Source organism: Thermobia domestica, chromosome 12 (assembly GCF_964235325.1).
Source record: "Thermobia domestica chromosome 12, izTheDome1.hap1.1, whole genome shotgun sequence".
Classification (NCBI taxonomy): domain Eukaryota; kingdom Metazoa; phylum Arthropoda; class Insecta; order Zygentoma; family Lepismatidae; genus Thermobia; species Thermobia domestica.
The window spans coordinates 27,261,124-27,286,148 of NC_137465.1; the positions used below are offsets into that span (position 1 = coordinate 27,261,124).

Genomic DNA, 25,025 nt, shown 5'->3' on the forward strand with positions numbered 1-25,025 from the left:
CGAAATGCATTAAACAATTAGCTCGATTTGAGTGTGAACTTAAAGTTATATCAGAGTGTAAATACGGATACGCACCAAAGCTCGAAAACTTAATACACTATTTCTCCTATATAGTCAGCATGTATCAAGCAATCATTCAGCTTTCATTTGAGAGGATGGAAATCGAAGGCTCCTGAACAACTATGCTACTAATGTGCGGAATGTATTTATCTTACAGTGAACTGCTTTGATGCCAAGTGGCCTAACTCCAAAATTGAAATTTTCCAGGAGTGAAAGTTGAAGTTCAATATCTCATGAACAATCCATATTTCTTTTATGTTGGGAACCAAAACCATAACTACTGTATGTAGTTCATTGTTTTATAACTTAGTGTTTACAAAAATCCTTTTAAAAAAATACCTATTCATAGAAGTGGATGGTACTTATCTGTACTAGTTCTTGGCATCCAAGCAGTCCATTTATTGTAATACTAGCTTAATATACCCATTCTTCGCATGGGGGCTGTATTTGGAAGTCAACACCTGTGGAAGTATCACCATTCATTTCAGTGACCGCGAAAACTATGGATTTGACACTAGTATCAATCAATATGGGCTATTTATACATGTCTCGGTATTCCTCACCCGCTGACACCCGGCCCGCATACAGTAGTAGCTGAATTTGCAAGTCATCGCTGATGGAAGTGTCACCATTGATCTCAGAGACCGTGAAAACTATGGATTTGACACTAATGTCGATCAATTTGGATTACTTTTACTACATGTCTCGCTAAACGCCCCCCTGAAACCCCCTGGTTCCAATTTTGACAAAAACGCTTCGCCTTAGACTGGGACCTGGACCAAGGTATCCGTGACCAAAATTTGGTAACTCTCGGTCAACTTGTCTGGTCCCCAGGTCGGTCCCAGTAAACGTCCCCCCCTCCCGAGACCCCCTGGTTCGAAATTTAAAAAAAAACGCTTCGTCTTGATCTGGGGCCTGGACTAAGGTACCCGTGACCAAATTTTGGGAACTCTCGGTCCACTCGTCTGGTCCCCAGGTCGCACAGACAGACAGACAAACACACAAACAAACTCTTTATTTTATTTATATTAGATAAGATATACTATGTAAAATAGTCTCGTATCATAATATGTGATGTACAACAAATGTTACATTATATATTATCCGTAGCTCGTATATGCTGCAACATATTAAAGCCTCAGAATAGTTGGGCAAGTGAATAATCCAGAAGTTACGTAACCCTATTGCGTTCATGGGAACGAAAACACAATAATTATAACTATGCTAAATTACTATAGACTACCAACTGCTCATTCAGAGAACTTATGAAGTTCACTCTATCGCAATAGTTTTATACAAACTAGATTTAGACTACGGATAATAGTTTTATACAAACTAGATAATCAATTATTATTATTATTATCATTATATTTGCAGTACAACCAAATACAACGACATTAACTATTAGTTCTAATTAACTGAATTGAGCTGAAAATTAAATCTTGATCTTTAAAGATTAACTATTAATTTTATGCGTGCTGTACCTTTCTAAAGGAATAAAAGCTGGAATTGGTTCCAAGGCTGTTTCTGAGTGAATACTTTCTTCAAAATAATATTAAAAATTATAGAAAGATTTTCGAGACATTCGAGTCGAGTCGAGATTTTTAAGAGCCGTCTCGACTCGACTCGTGTCTCGACTCGAAAATTCGAGTCGAGAAATACGTTTGTCTCGACTCGTCTCGAATTTTACAAAGTGTGTCTCGACTCGAATCTCGACTCGAATTCGAGTCGAGTCGAGTCGAGATTCGAGACATGTCTCGACTCGAGCGCATCCCTAACTTTGGCTCAGTTCCTGTTAAGAAATGTCCTGTTGCAGAAACCGAGCCCACAATTGAAATAACTTAACCTAAGAACTGTAAGGACTTGTTGTACTGCCAGAGAAAAGTGGATCCCATGTACCATCTTATTATGTCGACGTATAAAGGTGACAGCAACATTATCAGTTCTTAAAAGGTTCATACAGTAAACTTCATTTAAATGTCAACAAAACTGTGTAGTACTGTGGAAGGAGTGCATTACAGTAAAATGGCGATCCCAGTCAGGATTGGATTGTGACAACAACGTTGTTGGAAAACAGGAACAATGTGATAGTAACCTGGGAAAATAAATTTGAATATTTTGAAAAATAAAAAATAAAAAAAGAAAAGAAATGGCAGATATGAAAAAGGGGAAGAAGATGAAGATCTTCCGAGCTATAATTAGAAGAAAATAATGGCAATTGTTCGTAATATTAGTAAATATAAGAATTCTAAAGATGATGACAAAGAAGATAAAGACATTTGAAACTGTCTCGTTATAAAAATCTATTGTCGTCTCATTATAGAGTGTGAAGAGCATGAGATAGGTGGGAGGTGCTTTTAATATCCATTTTACCCTTTTACCATAGGAATGTACGACATATGAAAATGATATGTAAATGTTGTAAATAATTAATAAAAATTTAGATTAGCTAAAAAAAAATAAATAAATAAAAATATAATTTAGTGTTGGTAGAGCCAAATTACAAATAAAGTTAGAATTTATATTTTTGTAAACATGAGTTTTATATTAACGTTCCATTGCCCCGTTAGGGACGGTAATGCTGCTTGAAGCTCTGACTTATGTCAGATATTATTTTAATATTAAGAAAATGTGAATTTATCATTAAATTGCATTAGTTAACTTTGGCAGACACAACATATTTTGAAATGCCTGAAAAGTAAAAAAAAAAAAAAAAAAAATTATACAAGTTATTTTGTACTTACCCTGCGGTTAAGTATTTAATTAAAAACTTTACACACTTTATAGAAAATGCACCCATATTTATTTTTAATTTCACTACTGAACACACAACACTACCACACGCAATATATATATATATACACATTAGATATTTAATATATATATATATATATATATATATATAGATATAGATATATATTGTTAAACAATTACTTTGATAACTGCTTTAAATGATTTTTTTTTTTTTTTTTAAATAATAATAGAGATCTTTTTTTTAATTTAAATGTTTATTGTTATTATACCGTTTTAACTAGATTTTTTTTTTTTTGTTATTGTAAACACACTTTATTACAGATGATTTTCCTGGAGAGGTCCTATTATCCTTTTTTTTAGGGAGTTACAGTTTTTAGATTTTGTTTTTTATTGAGAATAAAATTTCAGTTTCAGAGAAACTGCTGATAAAACACACTGGTATTTTTAATTTAGTTTTATACCTTGTGTTTAAATAAATAACATTGCACTGATGTTAATTGAAGTTTAGCAATGCAAACATAGTTTTTTACTTTTGTTATGCTAAACTGATATTTGTTAACTTGTTAGACATTTTTAGCTGTAATTTTACGTTAAAGATTATTTACTTTAGCATAAAATAAAATGTAGTTCTTTAGAATAATTATTTCTATATAACAGATATTTAAATAACAATTAGCTCTATTATTACTGCTGAAGTGATGTATGTATGAAGATATGAGTTTAACTTTTAGTTTTTTACAAAGAATAATTGTTTGACTTTGGCGACAGTTGATCTTTAACTAACTATGTTTTACTTTTATTTTTTTTTGTGGCACACACTAAAGCTATTTTTTACCAAAACTTGTTTCCTTCGCGGCTTTTAAAAGTTTTTTTTTTTTTTTTTTTTTATTGTTAGAGGATAGCGGGATTTTTTTTTACAAAGGGTTGCTTGTGAGAGGCCTGACAGGTGTATTTTTTTAGCGGTTACTGTTTTTTTTTTGAATGTAAACAACCTCTTTTAGTGACCGATATTTTTTTTTGTTTACATTTATATTTAATGATATTACTGATTAACGAATTATAATTGACATGTAATAAAAGTTGAAAACCAATATTTAAATATCCTATTTTACATTTATACACTTGGGTGGAGTTGTCATTGTTAAAAAGCAGAAAAAATACCAAATAACTTGTTGGTGGTAGATAATTGTTTTTTGCTACTTTTCATTACACTCCAAGGCATGCCGGGAGTGCCAGAATTAACATACTGAGTAAAAAAAATTAAGCAAAGAATAGCAAATTGCCAAAATAGCTATTTTATAAAGAAAATACGGTAAGGATTGCGATTTTATATACTAATTTAACTTTATCGGATCTGTTTAAGAATTGTTAGAGGTTGGAATTTATATTTAAAAATATATTTTATATATTAGTACCTTCTGGTAACCCTGGAACAATATGAAAATTGAATTGATGAAGGTTCGCTGACTAGGCACCCAGAACTGTTGAACCACCCCCACCGGAGAGGTAGCGGTTCCATTAAAAGTGTGAAAATTGCGGTCAGTGAAACAATTTCTTACGTATTGTATTTGAAAATTTGTATCTAGGTGTGTATAGTTTAACAAAAGATTGCTCAGCGACTTTTTGTCGCCAATTTTGTTTTGTCCATCCTTAGAATTTTTTTTCTTTTTTTATAATATATTTTTATAATAGTTATAATACATTGAAAGAATCTTGTTTATAGTATTTTTTAGATACTATAGGTTGGCAATATTTGGTACTTTAAAGGTTACTAACCTTTATTTTCCTGAAGTTTTAAAAATTATACAGAACTTTTTATAAATATACATAAAAAAAGCAGTTTTCTGTTATGCCACTAAACTTAATGAAATTTTAAATAAAATAAAATAATATCAGAATGATTGCTTGAAATATAATGTATAAAGAATAACTAAACTAATTAAATATATATATATTAAATCTGAATATAAAATTTAGATTGCATATGCAAATTTTATGAATAATAAAAATAAAATAAATAAAAATATCTTTGTTAAGCTTGCTCATAACAAATTTCCCTTTTGAGAAGGTTGGGATATACTTGTGAAAAGATATCACAACGTTCTCACTTATGCGAATTTAACATGAATAGAATTACCTAGAGTGAATACTATATATGACACTTTTGATTAAAATTAATAAAATACAACTATCCTAGCAAATTTATGCGTATTTGTTTACCTATTTATTTATAGACTTGTATGAAAAACTATATTATTAACAATACTATATATATATAGAAATATTTTTTAACCTAATGTGATTATATGTGTGAATATAATAATATAAATACTAATTAATTAATATCTATGTATTCCATGATACGTTGGAGTTTCCATCTTGAGAATTTATGTTTTTGCATTTTCCTTTTTAGGTGTATTTTTTTGCATGTTATATTTTTTTAATAGAAAAGCATTTTTTTTAATTATTTTCTTGCCAGTGTTGAGGTTTGCAAGTGTATAGACATTGGTGTTTGTTTTGTGGACTATTTTTTAGGGGCCACTATATAAAACCATTAACTTTTTGGACACCCCTGCCAAGGCATCTGATTTTGGAAAGAGACGAACTAGTACAAGGTTTTTAATATTATACTCTACAAGCCGATGATGCTTGTTGAAATATGCTTTTTTTGCTTTTGCCTTTTTTTTTAAGTTTTTTTGCGCAATTTTTACGTAATACTTGGTTTTAGCAGATTTGTTTACTTTTGGTATCTCAAACAGATGAGCTATATCACTTGTTTGTGAGATGTTTAGATGTAGCTCATAGGGAGAAAATCCCGTACTTAAATGTTTTACTGTATTTAAGCACCTTTTTACTTTAGTAAGTAATTTTGGCCACTTTTTTTGGTTATGAGAGCAATATTTACGTAATATATGGACTGTAGATTTTACAGCTGTTTTTGCAATTTTTTTTTGAGGAAAGTAAGTATTACTTATAACATGCTTAATTTTTAATTTTTTCATTGCATTTTTTTATTGTATGGACTGGAACTGGGTTCCTTTATTTGTGATTAGCATTTTTGCATTTGGGCATAGTTTGAGAAAATTTTTTAATTTTTGTAATGCAATGGATGTAGTTGCTTTTTTACAAGCATAAAGACCTACTAATTTTGAAAACACATTTAAAAATACTAATATGTATTGATAACCACCATATTCTTTAGTGATTGGACCGCAGAAATTAGCACTTAGAAAGACGCCTGGCTTTTCTGTTATAACTGAATGCATAGGACCTCTATAATAACAAGTAGGAGGGTTTGCCTTTTGGCATATGGAGCATGAGCTATAATATTTTTTAATTATAGTGCGCATTTTTGGCCAAAAGAAACTTTTTGTTAACTGAGGCACAAGTTTGCTAGTTGAAAGATGTCCACTTTGTTTGTGATAATAATTTAATAAAGGTTTGACTAAGACTTTTGGGATACATATGCGTATGCCCATGTTATTTCTTTTACATAGCTTACCATTTAATATTTTATATTGGTGGCTTTTTTCACAAACTTTACCATTTTTGTTTTTATTTTCTACTTGTTTTTTAATGGGACCTAGAAATGAATTTGAAGTTTGTAGTTTAGGTAACATGTTAATTAAACTTTTTATTTTACATGGAATTTTTTTTAAGATACCCATTAACGATTTTTTTAAAACTGGTTTGGCTTCAATGTTAAATTTAACATTACTATGTGGTGGATATTTTGAATGATAATCAGCCATATTATTTTGGGACCTTACATGTTGAAAACTGAAGTTTAAATTTGCTAATGAGAGTGCCCATTTTAAAATTTTCTGATTGGTGAGTTTACATAGTAAAATAAACCTTAAGGCCTTGTGGTTTGAGCGTATTATGAATTTATTTTTTATTAAATAGTGTTTAAATTTTGCTATTTTATTAACCAGTGCCAAAAGTTCCTTTTTCGTTGTTGTATAGTGTTTTTGAGGGCCAGAAAATATTTTTGAGGACATTTTTATTACTCTTTTTTTTCCATTATTATTTATTTGATACAACAAATTGGAACTCGCTTGATCGGAGGCATTTACTTTTAAAATAAATTTTTTGTTAGGTAGTGGCTTTTTAAGCACTACTTTTTCTTGAAATATTTCTTTAATTTTATTTAGAGCTTTTTGATGCTGTGAACTCCATTTAAATTTAATATTTTTTTTTAGCAACTTATAAAGAGGATACAAGACATTTGAATATTTTGCACTGAAACATTTGTAAAATCCTAAATAATTTAATAGCTTACGTAACTTTTTTACATTCTTAGGTGGTTTAAAATCAACTACTTTTTTAATTTTATTCTTATCCTTGCTAATTCCTTCTTGAGATAATTCAAAACCAAGTATTTTAATTTTTGGTTGCGCGAATTCACATTTTTTTAGCCGGAGTGTAACTTTTTTTTCTTTTAATAAAGTCAACACCTGCTCCAAATGAGACAGGTGCTCTTTGAAATTAGTAGATGCTATAATTGTATCATTAATATACGTATTACAGAATGATTTGACATTATTTTCAAGAATTTGATTAAGTGCTCTGATGCACGATGACAGACTGGTTTTCGTTCCAAATGGTAGTTTTATGAAACAGTATGATATACCTTCATATACGAAACTTAAAAATTGTTGGTTTTTTTCCCTGACCTTTACGTTTACAAAGAATTTAACTATATCGAGTTTACTGAAATAATTTTTATTACTAAGTGATTGCAAGATGTTAAGAGGGACCAATGGTTTGTTGGTTTGTTTTTTTATAACTTGCGAAAGCCTCTTCCCATTTACACATAGACGAATCTGTTCATTTGGTTTTTTTATAACAACAAGTGGATGACTATAGCTACTAGGTGATTTTTTTATTATCTTTCACGCGAGCCATTTGTGAATTTTATTTTGAATTTGATTTTGAAATTTTATGGGAAAATTGTACATTTTTGACCTAATGGGTGTGGGATTAATTATTTTAATACAATGTTTATACCCTTTGATTGTTTCAGGTTTTTTGTCAAATATATCACGATGTTTAATTAACAAAGAAGCTAACATGGCCTTTTGATCATTATTAAGTTTTACATAAGCGTTTACATGTTTGTGGATTTCTTCTACAGTGGTTTTTGTATTTACCTGTAACCATTTTGAGGGTGACAATACTCTTTTTTGCAGTTTCTTGATTGTTGGAAACTTTTTAAGCTTTAACTGTGGCTTGGGGTTAGTTTCATTTAGCTGCTCCCTTGAATTGCCATAAACCATTTGCTGCAATTTATTATGCCTTTTTAATTTACTAAAATTTTTTACCGTGATTGCATTATCAGCATCACAATTTATTGTTTCCTCTATATATCTTAATACTAAATCTTGATTATCTACTTTCACGTCTTGAAAATTTATTTCTACAGTGTGTGGCTTATGTAATACTAATAATCCTCTAGAATAATCTAACACAGCATGTGCTTCTACAAAGAACTGAGATTCAAGGATTAAATCACGATTAAGGTTTTTTACTATGATCCCTACTGTGTGAAATAGTTTCTCATTAATGTACAATGCTAATAGAGTTTGTCCCAATATGACAGCTACCTTTTTACTAAACGCAGAAGTAACTTTAATATTATTACTTTTTAAAAAAGGTGGTGCGGGATTACTGTCCTTAACTGTATTTCAAAGATTTTTACTCAATGCTGAGATGGATGACCCACTGTTTAGCAATGCATTGATTGACTGCGCATAAATCATTACATTAATTTCCGGTAAATGTATAATATTGTTTTGAGTCACAGGCTCGTTTTGAATATCAAGCAAATCATCAAATATCCCGTTTGCTTGTTTAAATACTGGTTTACTAATTAATACACTTTTACCATCTTTTAATACTAACTTAACTGAGTTATTTTCTATGTTACTACTTTGATTAAAATATTTTTTTTTTATTATTTTTGTACAAGTGACACAATTTTCTTTTTTTTTTAATGATTTACATTTTAAAATCTTTAATGAAGTTTCTTTTTTATTGTGTATTATACTACCATTATTACTGTTTTGACTGTCATCGAGCACGCACTGGGGTTGGACCACTAGTTGGATACTGGGTTTGTTATTTCGGATGTCAAGTATTAATTTTTCCTTAGTGCATGCTGGAAATTTTCATTGTTTATTGCGATTGTTTTTCCTTGCACTGGTTGTATTTCCTTGTGCTGTGTAAGTGTTGGAAGTTTGTTTGCTGTCATATGTTTTTAATACTTGAATTTGTTTTGTGTCATCATATGTGTTTCTGTTATTATTATTATTACTACGGCTGTAAAAATTCCTTGAATTTACACCCCGTGTACCTCTCTGTGGTCTCGTGTTTTGATGAGGCGCGTTTTGAGAATTGTGTCTGTTTATTCTGGTGGATTGATTTTCAGTATTTTGGCCACGCCCCCTTGAGGTTTCTTCATTTGCATTTGAATTTTTTTCAGTTCTTTTTACGCGACCTCTTGCATTTCTAGAATAAGGACCACGGTTTTGTTTGTGAACACGATTATTCCGTTGTGGCTGAGTGGTCTCGTGTTGTTTACGTGTGATTTCTAGCATATTAATGCTCCTCCTCTGAGGGACATTAATCCTATCCTGGTATGAATACTGAACTTTCGTCACAAGCGTGAGTAATTTTGAAATAGTTTCTGGTTTTGCGGCTATTATAATCCTGAAAAGAGAAGGCGAAAGTTGGCGCGGAAGAACCTTTAACAGGATTTTCTCTTCAAGGGGAGGGTCTAAGACCGCATTTAAGTGTAGCAAGTGGAGCAAGTACTCCGATGCGCTTTTGTGTACTTTTGGATTGAATTGACTTGTCAATATGTTTGCTCTTAAAGCAGCTAATCTCTTTTGGTTTAAATATGTGGCTTTAAATGCTGTTATAAAGTTTGAATATGTAACAATCTTGCTTCTCATGACTTTAAACCATTGCAAGGCACTACCTTTTAAGGTGCGTGAGATGAAGGACAGACGTGCTTCAGTGTTGACACCAGTTAGTTCAAAATAATTATCTAGGTCAACAAGGAAGCTATAAGTCTGGGCTTCATCTTCCAATCCTTGAAAACACGGTAACTTTAAATCTCTATGTAAAAAGGAATTTATAGCCGTTGCCAAGGCAACCTGACTATCCATCTGAGTTAATGACTGTGCAGGTGGTGAGGTTATTGGTTGGAACGTATTATCACCTACTGCCCTTGAACATGATGGCAATTCCTGTTCTAATTGAAAGGTTACACTGTCAGACCTATTGCCATTGCCTGTATTTTCATTATTGAGATGCATTCCCCTACATTTTTTACCTTGTGTCCTATTTTGTAACCTGCTTATTGAATTACATAATTCTTGCACTTTCTTGTTGGTAACAGTATCTAATGCAATAAGTTTTCCTTTTAAATTTTGCACTTTTTCTATTACATCTTGTTTGAATACAGTATTGGCCTCACTAATTTTTTTCTCTATGTCTTCTTGCAAAATGACCTGTCCTGCGATTACATTTTCTAACTTATCTTCAAATTCTGATCTAGTGTGAACTATTTCATTTTGAATAGTGTCATTTTTTTCTTTTAATGTGACTAGTTTTGAACCTATTTTTGTCCTAACACTTACAATTGAATTTTTAGTGGCCTCAATCCTATTGTTTACCTTTCCTAATGCACCATCTACTTGATTTACTGTTTTTTCAAGATCATTATGTAACTGTTGCTTTGTATTTTTTAGAGCTTTAGATAGTTTTTTTTTTAAATCCTTGTGAGCATTTTTAAAATCCCTACGCGCATTTTTAATTTTTGTATTTGTATTTTCTAATTTTTCTTCAACCTGCAAAAGTTTACTTTTTATTTTTTTTTGGCAAGCGTTTGTTTGATCTAACTTATGATTTGTACTATCAATTTTTTGTTTTATTTCCTTTTGTGAAGCAACTATTGTTAATTTTATAAATTCCATTAGATTTTTCATTTCCTCACTATTTACTCCTAATGGTGGTACTACAGGATTACTTGGCCTAGCTTTTTCTTTATCTCCTGTTTCTTCTTGACTACGTTCTACTTTATCACCTTCTGATTGCCTAACTTCTAATGTTTTTCTCCTATCACCTGTTGATACTTTACCTATTTTTTGGACATTTATTATGTCTTCCTCTGAAGGACTCAACCTTTGTGCATAATTTAAGAATACCAGATTTTTATTTATCTTTTTCTTTTGTGACCGAGTCAATACCATTAACTTTCTCTAAAAATTCCCAAAATTATTTTTAAAATTCGATTTGTGAATCCTAAAAAAAAATTATTTCCCCCTTTATTGTTTACATCTAAAACATAACTTTTGTATTAATGAGTTTCATACTTAATTATGTAACAATTTTTGGACTAGATATGGGAAAATATATTCGCGAATAGTTAATTTTGACTTGTGATGATAAATTTTCATTTGCAATAAATGACAGATGCAGCATTTAGTCTAGCAACACGCTGGAGAGTTTTTATGTAACACAATGACCAGCGTGATCAAGCCCCACGCTGGGCGCCAAATTATTGTGAAGAGCATGAGATAGGTGGGAGGTGCTTTTAATACCCATTTTACCCTTTTACCATAGGAATGTACGACATATGAAAATGATATGTAAATGTTGTAAATAATTAATAAAAATTTAGATTAGCTAAAAAAAAATAAATAAATAAAAATATAATTTAGTGTTGGTAGAGCCAAATTACAAATAAAGTTAGAATTTATATTTTTGTAAACATGAGTTTTATATTAACGTTCCATTGCCCCGTTAGGGACGGTAATGCTGCTTGAAGCTCTGACTTATGTCAGATATTATTTTAATATTAAGAAAATGTGAATTTATCATTAAATTGCATTAGTTAACTTTGGCAGACACAACATATTTTGAAATGCCTGAAAAGTAAAAAAAAAAAAAAAAAAAAATTATACAAGTTATTTTGTACTTACCCTGCGGTTAAGTATTCAATTAAAAACTCCACACACTTTATAGAAAATGCACCCATATTTATTTTTAATTTCACTACTGAACACACAACACTACCACACGCAATATATATATATATACACACTAGATATTTAATATATATATATATATATATATATATATAGATATAGATATATATTGTTAAACAATTACTTTGATAACTGCTTTAAATGATTTTTTTTTTTTTTTTAAAATAATAATAGAGATCTCTTTTTTAATTTAAATGTTTATTGTTACTATACCGTTTTAACTAGATTTTTTTTTTTTTGTTACTGTAAACACACTTTACTACAGATGATTCTCCTGGAGAGGTCCTATTATCCTTTTTTTTAGGGAGTTACAGTTTTTAGATTTTGTCTTTTATTGAGAATAAAATTTCAGTTTCAGAGAAACTGCTGATAAAACACACTGGTATTTTTAATTTAGTCTTATACCTTGTGTTTAAATAAATAACATTGCACTGATGTTAATTGAAGTTTAGCAATGCAAACATAGTTTTTTACTTTTGTTATGCTAAACTGATATTCGTTAACTTGTTAGACATTTTTAGCTGTAATTTTACGTTAAAGATTATTCACTTTAGCATAAAATAAAATGTAGTTCTTTAGAATAATTATTTCTATATAACAGATATTTAAATAACAATTAGCTCTATTATTACTGCTGAAGTGATGTATGTATGAAGATATGAGTTTAACTCTTAGTTTTTCACAAAGAATAATTGTCTGACTTTGGCGACAGTTGATCTTTAACTAACTATGTTTTACTTTCATTTTCTTTTGTGGCACACACTAAAGCTATCTTTTACCAAAACTTGCCTCCTTCGCGGCTTTTAAAACTTTTTTTTTTTTTTTTTTTTTTTTTTTTTTTTACTTTTCAGACATTTCAAAATATGTTGTGTCTGCCAAAGTTAACTAATGCAATTTAATGATAAATTCACATTTTCTTAATATTAAAATAATATCTAACATAAGTCAAAGCTTCAAGCAGCATTACCGTCCCTAACGGGGCAATAAAACGTTAATATAAAACTCATGTTTACAAAAATGTAAATTCTAACTTTATTTGTAATTTGGCTCTACCGACACTAAATTATATTTTTATTTATTTATTTTTTTTTGGCTAATCTAAATTTTTATTAATTATTTACAACATTTACATATCATTTGCATCTGTTGTACATTCCTGTAATAAAAAAATAAAATGAATATTAAAAGCACCTCCCACTTATCTCATGCTCTTCACAAGAGACAAGACGAGATGCGAGCAGTGTTCCCTCTCGTTAGCAATACTAAAAGTATTCCACATTACAGCTTACATTTCTCATGGCTTTCGCTTTCCAGTCTAATCAGTCCATGATTTCAAAACGAGCTGAACCAACGACCCATTTATCAAACTCGACTTGACTCGAAACTCAACCTCAAAAGTAGTGACTCGGCTCGGAACTCGACTCGAGAAAATTACCTTTGACTCGACTCGAAACGCGACTCGAATTCGGCTCGAGTTTCGAGTCGAGTCGAGTTTTAGCTCGACTCGTGCCCATCCCTAATTATATTTAGGCCTATACTATATAGGTATATACAAATTCTAACTACATATAAAACTACATGAACTCACTCACTGATATAAAATAACGGGTACTTTCGGTTGACGTAGAGAGTTGAAATTTGGCATGATTGTAGCTTTTCAGGACTAACCCACAAGAAAATTGCCAAAAATGAATGTTTTTAATTTTAAGGGTTCTAAAGGGGCGATGAAGAAATTCCCCATGTTATTATTTAAATTGATTTTTTTTTTTTTTTTTTTTTACTTATAATCTCATATTTTCTGTATTTAGAATTGGAATAAAAACTTGAAATTCCGTATGCTTGTACGCTTTCTATAGGATTATTTAACAAAATCACTAAAAATAAAGATGTTCAACTTTAGAGTGGTTTTATGGGAAACTGAAAAATCTTCCCTATGTTATTTATACGGGACATCTTGTAAACCCTAAAATTATTGGGCACTTCCTGTAGGGCTACAATGATAAATTTTGGAATGATTATATTCTTGCGGGAGTAATCCACAAGAAAATTGTCAAAATTGAATATTTTTAGTGTTTAGGGGATCTAAAGGGGGGAAAATAGGGGGCGCGGTGGCTCAGTGGTAGAGCGTACACCTCCGGTGCTTGGGGTCCCTGGTTCGATCCCAGCTCGCGCCGTGTGGACTTTGTGGTGGACAAACACCGTGCTCGTGGGTTTTCTCGGGGTTTTCCCGTTTCCTCCCACTTTCTTCATTCCACCATTTCACTCATCTCTCATTATCACCGTCTCCTTTAGCCTAACCGGCATAAACATGGGACGTAAAACTTAAAGATTTATTTTTATTTTTAAAGGAGGAATGAAAAATTTCAATGTTATTTAAATAGACGGTTTGTTGGGATACAAAATCTTAGCTTTTAGATAGTTGGAATGCGAAAAGAAACTTGAAATTCGGTAGAATTGTGGGTTTAAGAGGTGCGAGGGTCGTAGGCCAATAGGCTTACAGGCAAATAAGGAAAGCAGAAAGATTGCATTACAGCTCGATACACATTCCCATCAAGACGATAAATGAACAACAGAAATAACTCACTTCTGATGTGTAAGATTAATTGTTGTATAAAAGTGACTTTTCTATTAACTCAGGGAATTGGTAGCCACAATGTTGTTAATCATTGCTCATACAGTCTTATTATAAGAGATTATGAGAAAATAGATATTACTCGTTGCCTGGTACAGGAGAATCAAAAGTGTTATAAATGGAGTCGAAAATTCACCACCTTTTCCACTTACGTTGTCAATAAGTACGTGATTGTATTGTATTTATTCTGTAAATATTACATATTTGAACTTATCTTTAAGCATGAAAGCTATATGAGACATGTACCTACAGTTTAACGTGGGATACGAACCGCTTGAGCTTTCACCGGGAATTAAACTTGAGTCTTTTTCCGCAAAGGCACATACATTTACCATATCGATCCAAGGGAAATTGGCAAATAGTGAGGAGAGAAATTGTCCACTTAATGCACTTCCTCAGGTGATTTTACATTGTTTTTCCTGTAATACTATGAAGTTGTACAAATATTTTAGAATTTACTGTTATGAAGTGGAATACAAAGTATGCTAATACTCAAACACGCTTTCATACTTAAGAATCAACCTTCTGTTTTGTTTTCCATACACTCCTTCCCCCTGTTTCCCCTCGCCTCTCTGAAGAGTCCGTCACTGACAAGAATGTTGTTATTAGTGTTTACACAATGACTAGCAGTGTTTTGAGACTTCTGCTAGATGGTTATCACCAACTGAATAACACGCCGCTGAAGGCCCCATGCACGTGAGTCCCTTCAGATGAAGACAGAAAAACTTCTTTAACATGTTCTTTGTCTCTCACTTTTCAAATGCAACACAAGAACCAAAGGGAAAGATTATATGCTTCGTTAGTTCAATGCAAATTAACTAACAGGGCGTTGAAAAGATTATAAGGATTTACTATTGATAAGAATTTTCAAAACGCATAGATAAATAACTGGGTTGGGCTGCTTTAACGTTTCAACTGGCGACGGGACAAGGTGTCACCAACATGACTATTACTAGCGTACAACCTCCACGAAGAGAGTACCAGCCAAGGGCGCCGATTTCTCTGTAACTTCGGGGGGTGGGGGGCATTCAGATGTGTGTATGATTGCAGACAAAGGTCTAAGAAGAGGATTTTAAGACAAACTGAATTCAAATTATGCCAAATGTTGTATATTATATTCATAAAAAATAACGTGTAACAATAAAAATGTATATAAAAATCATATTTATCAACAATACATGGGGCCCACATGCGCTTTGGGGGTCCCGGACACATACAGAGGACACAGGACTACAGAGAGTCGCAGAGCCACCAAAATCACCAATTTAAAAAAAAAGAAGAAGAAGAAAAAACAATCGGAAAATTTCCAGATTAAATAAGGGGAAAAATTTCTACGACAACACTGTTAACCTGCATATAGCAGAAACGTTATATATAGCGACAAGCATTTTCTTAATCGTTTCGCCGTATTAAGGAAAGATACCATCTTCGCCCATATTAAGCTACTAAAACGGCGATTCAGCGCAATAGATTTCATTTCCTCCATTAATCTCAAGTCAAATCAGAAGTGGTAAAACTCAGCCATTTTGGGTTGCAACTCTAATTGACACAGAATAAAACTATTGTTTATAGATAGCGACAAACAGATTCCTGGAATCGATTCTAAGTCTCACAAAATGATACCACCTCTTCTCATATAACTTAAAAAAGAAACAAGCAGAATGTGAAAAAAATTTACAAGTAGTGTTGGTTTCAACGTTTTTTTGGAATCAATTCAAGTGTCTCAAATAAATATACCATCTCCACCCATAACACTATTAAAACCGGAAGTGGCAGAAATTTACTAGTACTTTCGGTTTCAATTCTGATCTTCATAGAGCGAAACCGGTAAGAAATATCGGGAACCGTTTTTTAAAAAATCGATTCGGCGTTCCAAGAGTGAGTGCCATCTCCTTGTTTCACTGCCTATTCAAACTGTATTTAACAGTAATCAACCCTGTCTGGTTTCAACTTACAAAACGAAATTGTAATAAATAACCACAAACAGCTTTTGGAATCGATTCGGTGTTTCAACAAGAAGTCAGATCGAAACACTGTTCTAAAACCGAAAGTGGTTGAAACTTGTTTGTACTTCTAGTTTCAATTTGATTTACATAGAGCAAAAGGTAAAAGATATCGAGAAGCGATTTTATTTCGCGTGCATTCAGCATCCCAAGAATATGTTCGGTTTTCTTTGTTAGCCCTCAAGGTAAACCGGAAGTGGTAGAAATTATTAGTGGTACTTCCAGTTTGAACTTTAATAGCCATAGAACAAAAAACTATAATTGATAGCCACACGCGGTTATTGCAATTGATTCAAAGTCTTAAGAAAGAATACCATTTGCACCTGCATTATTCCACTAAAATCAGGAGTGATAAAATATACTAGTACATCCGGTTTAAAATTTGATCACCATACAAAAGAACGGTAATAGGCAGGGACAAACACGTTTTGAAATCGATTCAGATTGTGGAGAAAAGTTACTATCTGCACAGTAACACTGCTGAAACCAGAACAGATAGAAATTAGTTGAGTTTCTGGTTTTAGGGTTGATCTACATACAGCAAAAACTATAAGGGGATATCGAGAAGCGGATTTAGAATTGATTCAGCCTCCCAAGAAAAGATACTATACTATCTCTACCTGTATTACTCTTTTAAAACCGAAAGTGTTAAAAAAAATCACTAGTACTTGTGATTTCAACGTTGATCGCCATACAACAAATACGGTAATAGATAGCGACAAAAGATTACTTGCAGTCAATTTAGCGTTTCAATACAACATACCATCTCCGCCTGTAACCAGTGGGCGTCATTCAAACTACTCGCATCGGTTCCCGTAATCGATTGCTAAAAGTGTTTCGTCATCTCTAGATCCAACACTTACCAAATATGCCTAAATTAATTCTCTAGTATCGTTTCTGAAAATCAATACACAAAATATTAATATAAAGATACTATATCCCAACTAGCATAAACAACTTGCAAACCGCTTAAGCTTGAATTGCAAGTCAGGCAAGCTTGCATCCAGCTTGATTGGAAAACAAGCAAAGCATGCTGCAACCTGGATTCCAGTAACGAAGTTACATGGGGGCAACCTTTGATTCAGTGTTCCATTCAAGCTTGACGCAGGCGTGTTACAAGTGAAGTCAAGTTAACAGCCAATGAACGTCCAGTGATGTTATGATGCTCTGCGAAGGGTCGAAACTCTAAAGCATCGCTTGCACGTACAACAAAAGGCAGATTGTATGAAACCATGCGTTTCAAGTGCAAGCGTAGAAAGACAAAAGCCAAGCACGCGCAAACTGACAGAAAGCTTTCTTGTTATTAGGGATAACTTAATACTAGTTACTACTACTAGTATCTTGTAATATGAATATAATATATATGCTGATCATGGAACCGGTTGTAAAATACTAATCATAGCACTGGTTGTTAAGTAAATTGAATGACACCACACTGTTTGTAAGAATTTACTAAAACAAAAATATTAGAAATTTGCTAATACCTCCGGTTTCAATATTGATTTTCACAGAGCAAAAATAATAAGATATATCGAGAAGCAGTTTATTGGAATAGATTAGTATCCCAAGAAATCACATTAAGAATAGGCTCCATCTTTCCTCCGTATTCAAACCGGAAATCACAGAAATTTCCAACTTTCATCAACATTGAACATTAGCGTCAAACGGCTCTTTGCAATCGGTTGAGATCTCAAAATGAGATGAATTTTCTCAGTTTAACATTCCACGGTTATGCCCGTTAGGTTAACGGAGAAGATGAGAAAACAAGTAAATATTGATGGAAGAATTGGTGGAATGGGAATGTGGGAGGAAACAGGAGTACCCTGAGAAAACCCATGGACACGATGTTGTCCACCACAAACTTACTTGGCCTGGAATCAAACCAGATACCCTAACTTACCAGAAGTAAACGTTCTACCACTTAAAAAGCTTTCTGACTTAATTTCTACTTCAGGCACTTTTCAGGACCCCTAGGCACGACAGGGACACGAACCCAGAAACATCGACGATAGTTAAAATTCCACCCTTGCTACTACAGAGGGACTCAAACTCCCAATGGGTTTCACCTCACAATACCAGCCTAACGCCTCAGACCGCTCGGCTACACCCTCTGGCACCACTGAGTCACCGTGGTCCCCTTCAGTGTCTCAAAGATATATCTACCGGCTACACTAAAATCGAAACTGGTAAAAAAAAATTTTTTTTGCTATAGTTCCGGTATCAACATCTCCGGTGATCTCCAGTGAGGAAAAGCGGTAATGAATATCGAAAAGCGGTTTTTCGGAATAGATTCAGAGTGCAAAGAATAGGTCCCATGTCCTCTATTAACCTGGTATTCAAACCAGAAGTGCTAGAAATAATCAATTTCCATTTCGTGCTTTTATCGCTGGAAACTGTAATAGCAGCAAACTGTTTCTTGCAATTGGTCCAAGGTTTTAAGAGAAAATTTCAGTTCTTGTGTTCCTTTCTCATCTTTCACTATTCCTCTGTTGCAGCTGGGATTTATAGATCTGTTTCAACATTGAAGTCGTATACTTTAGAACTTTACCGTAGTTTCACATTTATGAAACGAAACCCATTTTTTTTTTTTTCAAAAGAAAGCATTGTTTATACATGATTTGGAATATGCTTACCCCAGAAGAGTTTTATTATGTGCAGGTGCTTACAGGGATTAATGTGCCGAAAGGTCTTTGACAGACTTAGAAACTGAAAGTCCATAATCCCGTTTCCACGAGGCTAGTTGTAGTAAACTGTTAATGCAGTATTTCACGACAATATGCAGTGTGCAAAGTGCTGGGAGACAAGCACACGAGCAGAAAGAGGGCAACAGAAAGAGACTGTAATATCACTAAGTTCTTAAGTAACCAGGAAGCTAGCAAGAAATGCTTCTGAACTGTAAGATGGCTTCATAATTTGTGAAAAAAGAGTTTTATAGGTCGATGTAGGTTTGCCTTTTTTTTTTTTCAAAATTAAAGTTGATAATGGCCAAAAATTCTAAAAAATTCTTATTGTTTAATGGGCGAAGACATACAAGTATATATATATATATATATATATATATATATATATATATATATATATATATATATATCACCAAACTGAAGAATATATGATACCTAAGGGTAAATTATCATGCGTAGTTTTCGAGGAAATCGAGAAACTAGTTTTTATGATGGTAAAGAGTGTGTTTTTCTTAGTCAATAATAGTTTCATTCTGTTGGAACATGGGTATTTTTTATTTATTGCATATGTAATGGTACATTGCTAAATAGCAGGTTGTATCTAATAGGTTTATGTTCTCCCAACAGTGACACCACACTCCAAACAATGACGCATACACTGAAGTTGTCTTAAGTATTTTTTCTTCTTCAGGTTATGGTCGCTATTTTTTTTATGAGAATTTGCCTTAGTGATTTTGGCCATTAGAGCTACCTCTTTTTGTTTCAGATACTAATCCACGAGATTTGGCAACCTTGTTTTAGCCCTGCCTCTTCTCCGCCTTCATTTGCATGAATGTTCTCGCACTGCATCTCTCCTCAGTTTGTGTTTAAAAGTCATCTCAACCGCGATTGTTATACCTTCATTCCAAGTTGACTAAATATTTAAGAATTGTAAGTTGCGAAAGTGATCAGATATATCAAAATAACTTGAAATGCATGTAAATCAATGCTATGCGTTAGTTACATACTATGCATTATAAAAGCTATTCACAATATTTATAACTACAGAGTCCGCCAGGAAATGTATACAGTCTGTGCTATCAGGATACTGGCATTGACAGTTGTTATGAAATTAGATTGCAGTATTGATCCTGAATACTTGAATTTCCTCGTCATTTTCCTTTCAGGAAAAATGTAATCGAGAATACAAGAATACGACTGGAGGAAGAAGAGGAGGTAATGACGAGGAAATTCAAATATTCGGAATCAATACTGCAGAAAAATACAGGAATAGGAGAACATATGAACAGCAAAAGTAGAAACGGTTGGACAAAAGGCAAAGAAGCGGCAGGAGTATTATGTGACCGTAGGGTACCATTACGCTTTGAGGGAAAAGGTTACAAAAGAGTAATGAGATCTATATTGTACGAAACAGAATGTTGGACGACGAAAAAAAGAGAGAGGAACAAGAAGTTGCATGTTGCAGAGATGAAGATGTTGCGGTGAATATGAGAAGTGACGCAGAAGGACAAATTTTTTTAAAAAAATGAAATGAAATCTTTAAGTTTCAGGTCCCACGGTTATGCCGGTTAGGCTAAAGGAGACGGTGATAATGAGAAATGAATGAAATAGTGGAATGAAGAAAATGGGAGGAAACGGGAGAACCACGAGAAAACCCACGAGCACGATGTTTGTCCACCACAAAGTCCACACGGTGCGAGCTGGGATCGAATAAGGGACCCCAAGCACTGGAGGTGAACGCTCTAATACTGAGCCACCGCACCCCCAAGGACAAAATTAAGAATGAAGTGATCCAGAGAACAGTAAAGGTAAGACCAGTAATAGAAAAACAACAAGAAAGTAGATTGAGATGATTTGGGTGTGTAAGAAGACCTTTGGAATACGTATCACAGCAAGTGGATGCTATAGAAATGAATGGAAAACGAGCCCGAGGCCGGCCAAAGAAGAGGGAGATTGTGTTAAGAACGATATGGTACTGTGAGGTGTCACAGCGGATATAAAACAAGATAGAAACATGTGGAGAAAGTAGGCTGAGATGTTTATTTACGTAAGACCTTTAGAAGAGATAGCTCACCAAGTGAATGCAGTAGAAATGAATGGAAAACGAGCCCGAGGCCGGCCAAAGAAGAGGGAGATTGTGTTAAGAACGATATGGTACTGTGAGGTGTCACAGCGGATATAAAACAAGATAGAAACATGTGGAGAAAGTAGACTGAGATGTTTATTTACGTAAGACCTTTAGAAGAGATAGCTCACCAAGTGAATGCAGTAGAAATGAATGGAAAACGAGCCCGAGGCCGGCCAAAGAAGAGGGAGATTGTGTTAAGAACGATATGGTACTGTGAGGTGTCACAGCGGATATAAAACAAGATAGAAACATGTGGAGAAAGTAGGCTGAGATGTTTATTTACGTAAGACCTTTAGAAGAGATAGCTCACCAAGTGAATGCAGTAGAAATGAATGGAAAACGAGCCCGAGGCCGGCCAAAGAAGAGGGAGATTGTGTTAAGAACGATATGGTACTGTGAGGTGTCACAGCGGATATAAAACAAGATAGAAACATGTGGAGAAAGTAGACTGAGATGATTTATTTACGTAAGACCTTTAGAAGAGATAGCTCACCAAGTGAATGCTGTAGAAATGAATGGAAAACGAGCCCGAGGCCGGCCAAAAAAGAAATAAGGAGATTGTGTTAAGAACGATATGGTACTGTGAGGTGTCACAGCGGATATAAAACAAGATAGAAACATGTGGAGAAAGTAGACTGAGATGATTTATTTACGTAAGACCTTTAGAAGAGATAGCTCACCAAGTGAATGCAGTAGAAATGAATGGAAAACGAGCCCGAGGTCGGCCAAAGAAGAGGGAGATTGTGTTAAGAACGCTATGGTACAATGTAGTCGACCGGAAGCCGACCCAAGTTAATCGGAAAAAGAGATTTAGAAAAAGAAGCAAATAGAATACAGATCTTTGGTTTCTGAGTTATTGGCCATCGAAGTTGGGTTTCAACTTAACAAATCAGTGTTAATGGAATTTCTGTTTATATTAAAGATTTCTTTAAAACAAAATCACTGAAGGAAAGTTTTTCTCCGCTGTGCGGAAACTTATTAGAAATAAACTAACGGAGAAAAAAGCTTAGAAAATAGTAAATAAACTACCACAATCTAGCAAACATTTTCCGCATTAAAATTCACCTTAATGAAAACCAAAGTACGCTATACATATTTCACAATTGCTTACTTCAATATTTGAATAAGCTGTTAGACGGAGCAAACACAGTTCTTAACACACTATATTTAAAATAAGAAGATAATATCCCAACATAATTTTCGTTATCCTCCGGTGGAGCTTTACTACAATATTCTCTTCCACGAAAGTGGCTATTTTGAAGGAGCGCGGAATAACCCATCTTTAATATCAGTGTTCCATTGAAACAGGCTTAAGGCAAAGCAACTCTTCTTTCCTTTTAATTCTTAAATGCTTCTGCGGTTTGAAGAGGATATCTTTGCGGAAGCTCCAAAAGCATCGTGAAGTAATAGACCCGTTAAGAACTATTATTAAACTCATAACTCGATGGAAGGAGAATATTGATTTACGTGAAATGGAGTCTAAGTAAAACCTCAACAAGATAATTTTGATTTTTCCTTGTTTTTCTATTTCAAGCAATGCATACATTTAACGTTATAAGATGAAACAAATTGAAATAACACAAACTAAATTAAACTAATTTCTTGGAGAAGATTGCAAAAAGATTTTTAACTACAATTATTAATTGGTAAAAATTAAGAAAACATATTCTACATAATATTACATTAAAGACTGTCAGTAGAATTATGACGGCTTACTGTCAAATATCCTGTCGATTATTTATTAACTGAATGGATAAGTTGAAAAAGATACAGTACGCGTTCCAAATCCCTGAACTGTTGAAAATCAGAAAAATCACATTGTTTTACAAAATATTAACTAACTAACTAACTAACTGTATGGCCTATGGAACCCGGAGGTTCAATGCGCGTTCACAAAAGCTCTCCACTGACTTCTATCCTTAGCTAACTGCATCCAGTTTCTACTTTGTATTCCAATCTCTGAGAGATCCATCTTAATATTGTCCTCCCATCTGCGCCTAGGTCTTCCTAATGGTCGTTTTCCGATTGGTCTTCCAGTCAAGACTTTGAAAGCGTTTCTACTTTCTTCCATTCTAGCTACATGACTCACCCACCTAAGCCTCGTAGACTTGACGACCCTAACAATGTTGGGTAAACCATATAAGTCATGTAGTTACAAAATATTAACATATAACTAATTTACAACATATTAACAAAGTTATATTACGTAAAGTTAGATTCAATTAGATTTTATTGGCCTAATTAAGTTGGGACAGATTATTTTTTAAATATTATAATTGGAACGAAGCTTCTCTTTACTGAACTTAGGCGTTTGTTTGTCCGGATACTCCTACGTAGTGCCTGAACAGTTCTTAACCGAATTTGACATGGTGACCCGATCGGATACACTATTGAGGAATAATCACCGAAAAACGGAATGCTCATAAACTTATTCTTAGAAAAGCATTTGGAGCGCGAATGCTCATTGTAAAGAATGGAAATAGAATTTTCAGCATTACATCGCATGAGAACCAGACAAACGTAACTCCATTTTCGTAGGTTTACAGGCGAGAGAACAAAAATATTATTTTCTTAGAAACATGTGTTTCTAATAAGATAGTAATTGAGCTACATTACAACAGATGATCGACAAGGAGAACAGATGGCATTACGTTCTATTTACACCAAGTGGGACTTTCAAAATTATGTCCAAACATGAAGAAAACGAAAACAGCATTTCTGGGGTTACGTTTCTCTGGTTCTCATGCGACAATTAGAAATAGGAAGTTACAATTAGAAGGGTTTTTCGTTTTGTTCTACGAACACAATTTTTCGAAGTCAAATTGCTTTTCACTGATATGTACAGTTCTTTAAAACAGAAAATCGAACGCTAAATAAACAGTCAATAAGATTTTAATGTTCATCAACTAAATAAACCAGTTCTGCACAATTCTGGTTGAACTAAATAAAATAGTTCTTCAGTAATTATAGTGACATCAAAATACAAACGGCACCTCCAGAAAACTCAAACGCGGTAAATTTGAAAATATGCTCCGAAATCCATGGTAGAAATCCGTAGAAAAAAGGACTATTGATGGCTAGATTCTTTGAATGGTAAGCTGTACAATGTATCCAACAAAAACCAGAGCAGATATTCGGGTAACATTTTAATAGCAAGTCCCAGTTTATTCAATTTGTTCCAATGGCTCCGTAATTTATGGCCCATGTATTCAAGAGGAACATTATTGTTACTACAGAATTCGCTGTTAAGGAATATCGCTTTATATGTAAATATTTATGCTACGAATAGCTGGTCCGAGTGCCAAGATCCTAACAGAGCCTTGAGATAATGCTAATAACTCAAAATGGAGTTAAATATGACACAGATACTTCTCGTTACACTTTATTTACTTTTCAAGCTTTACATCACTATTCCTCACCAATAGATACTTAGAGCTTCTTCGTGGCTAAGCGGTTAGCGTACGCACCTTTGGCGTGGGAGACCCGGGTTCGATTCCTGACGGGAGCTCATGTAGTTCGGAGTCCACGTTAATCAGTAGGTCCACGTTTCATATAGCATCGCTGCTGAACGGGACGTTAAACTCAAAATCAACTCAACCAATAGATACTTACTCCCATGATCCAGCATATATCCTCATAACTCCAACTATTTCAAATCCACACAGGACACAACTAATTCCTAAAACTTTAACTTAAATCAAATCAGTCTTA

At 33.3% G+C, this 25,025-nt stretch overlaps 1 long non-coding RNA gene and 1 other non-coding gene across 2 annotated transcripts in view; one reads left to right on the top strand and one right to left on the bottom strand.

The window, feature by feature from the left end:
- The window catches only part of LOC145666378 (uncharacterized), a 275,097-nt gene that overhangs the window by 113,146 nt on the left and 136,926 nt on the right, over nt 1–25,025 (bottom strand). The window lies entirely within an intron of this gene.
- Nucleotides 13,973–14,044, top strand: TRNAR-CCG (transfer RNA arginine (anticodon CCG)). The gene has a single exon. It is a non-coding gene; the product is annotated as a tRNA-Arg (tRNA).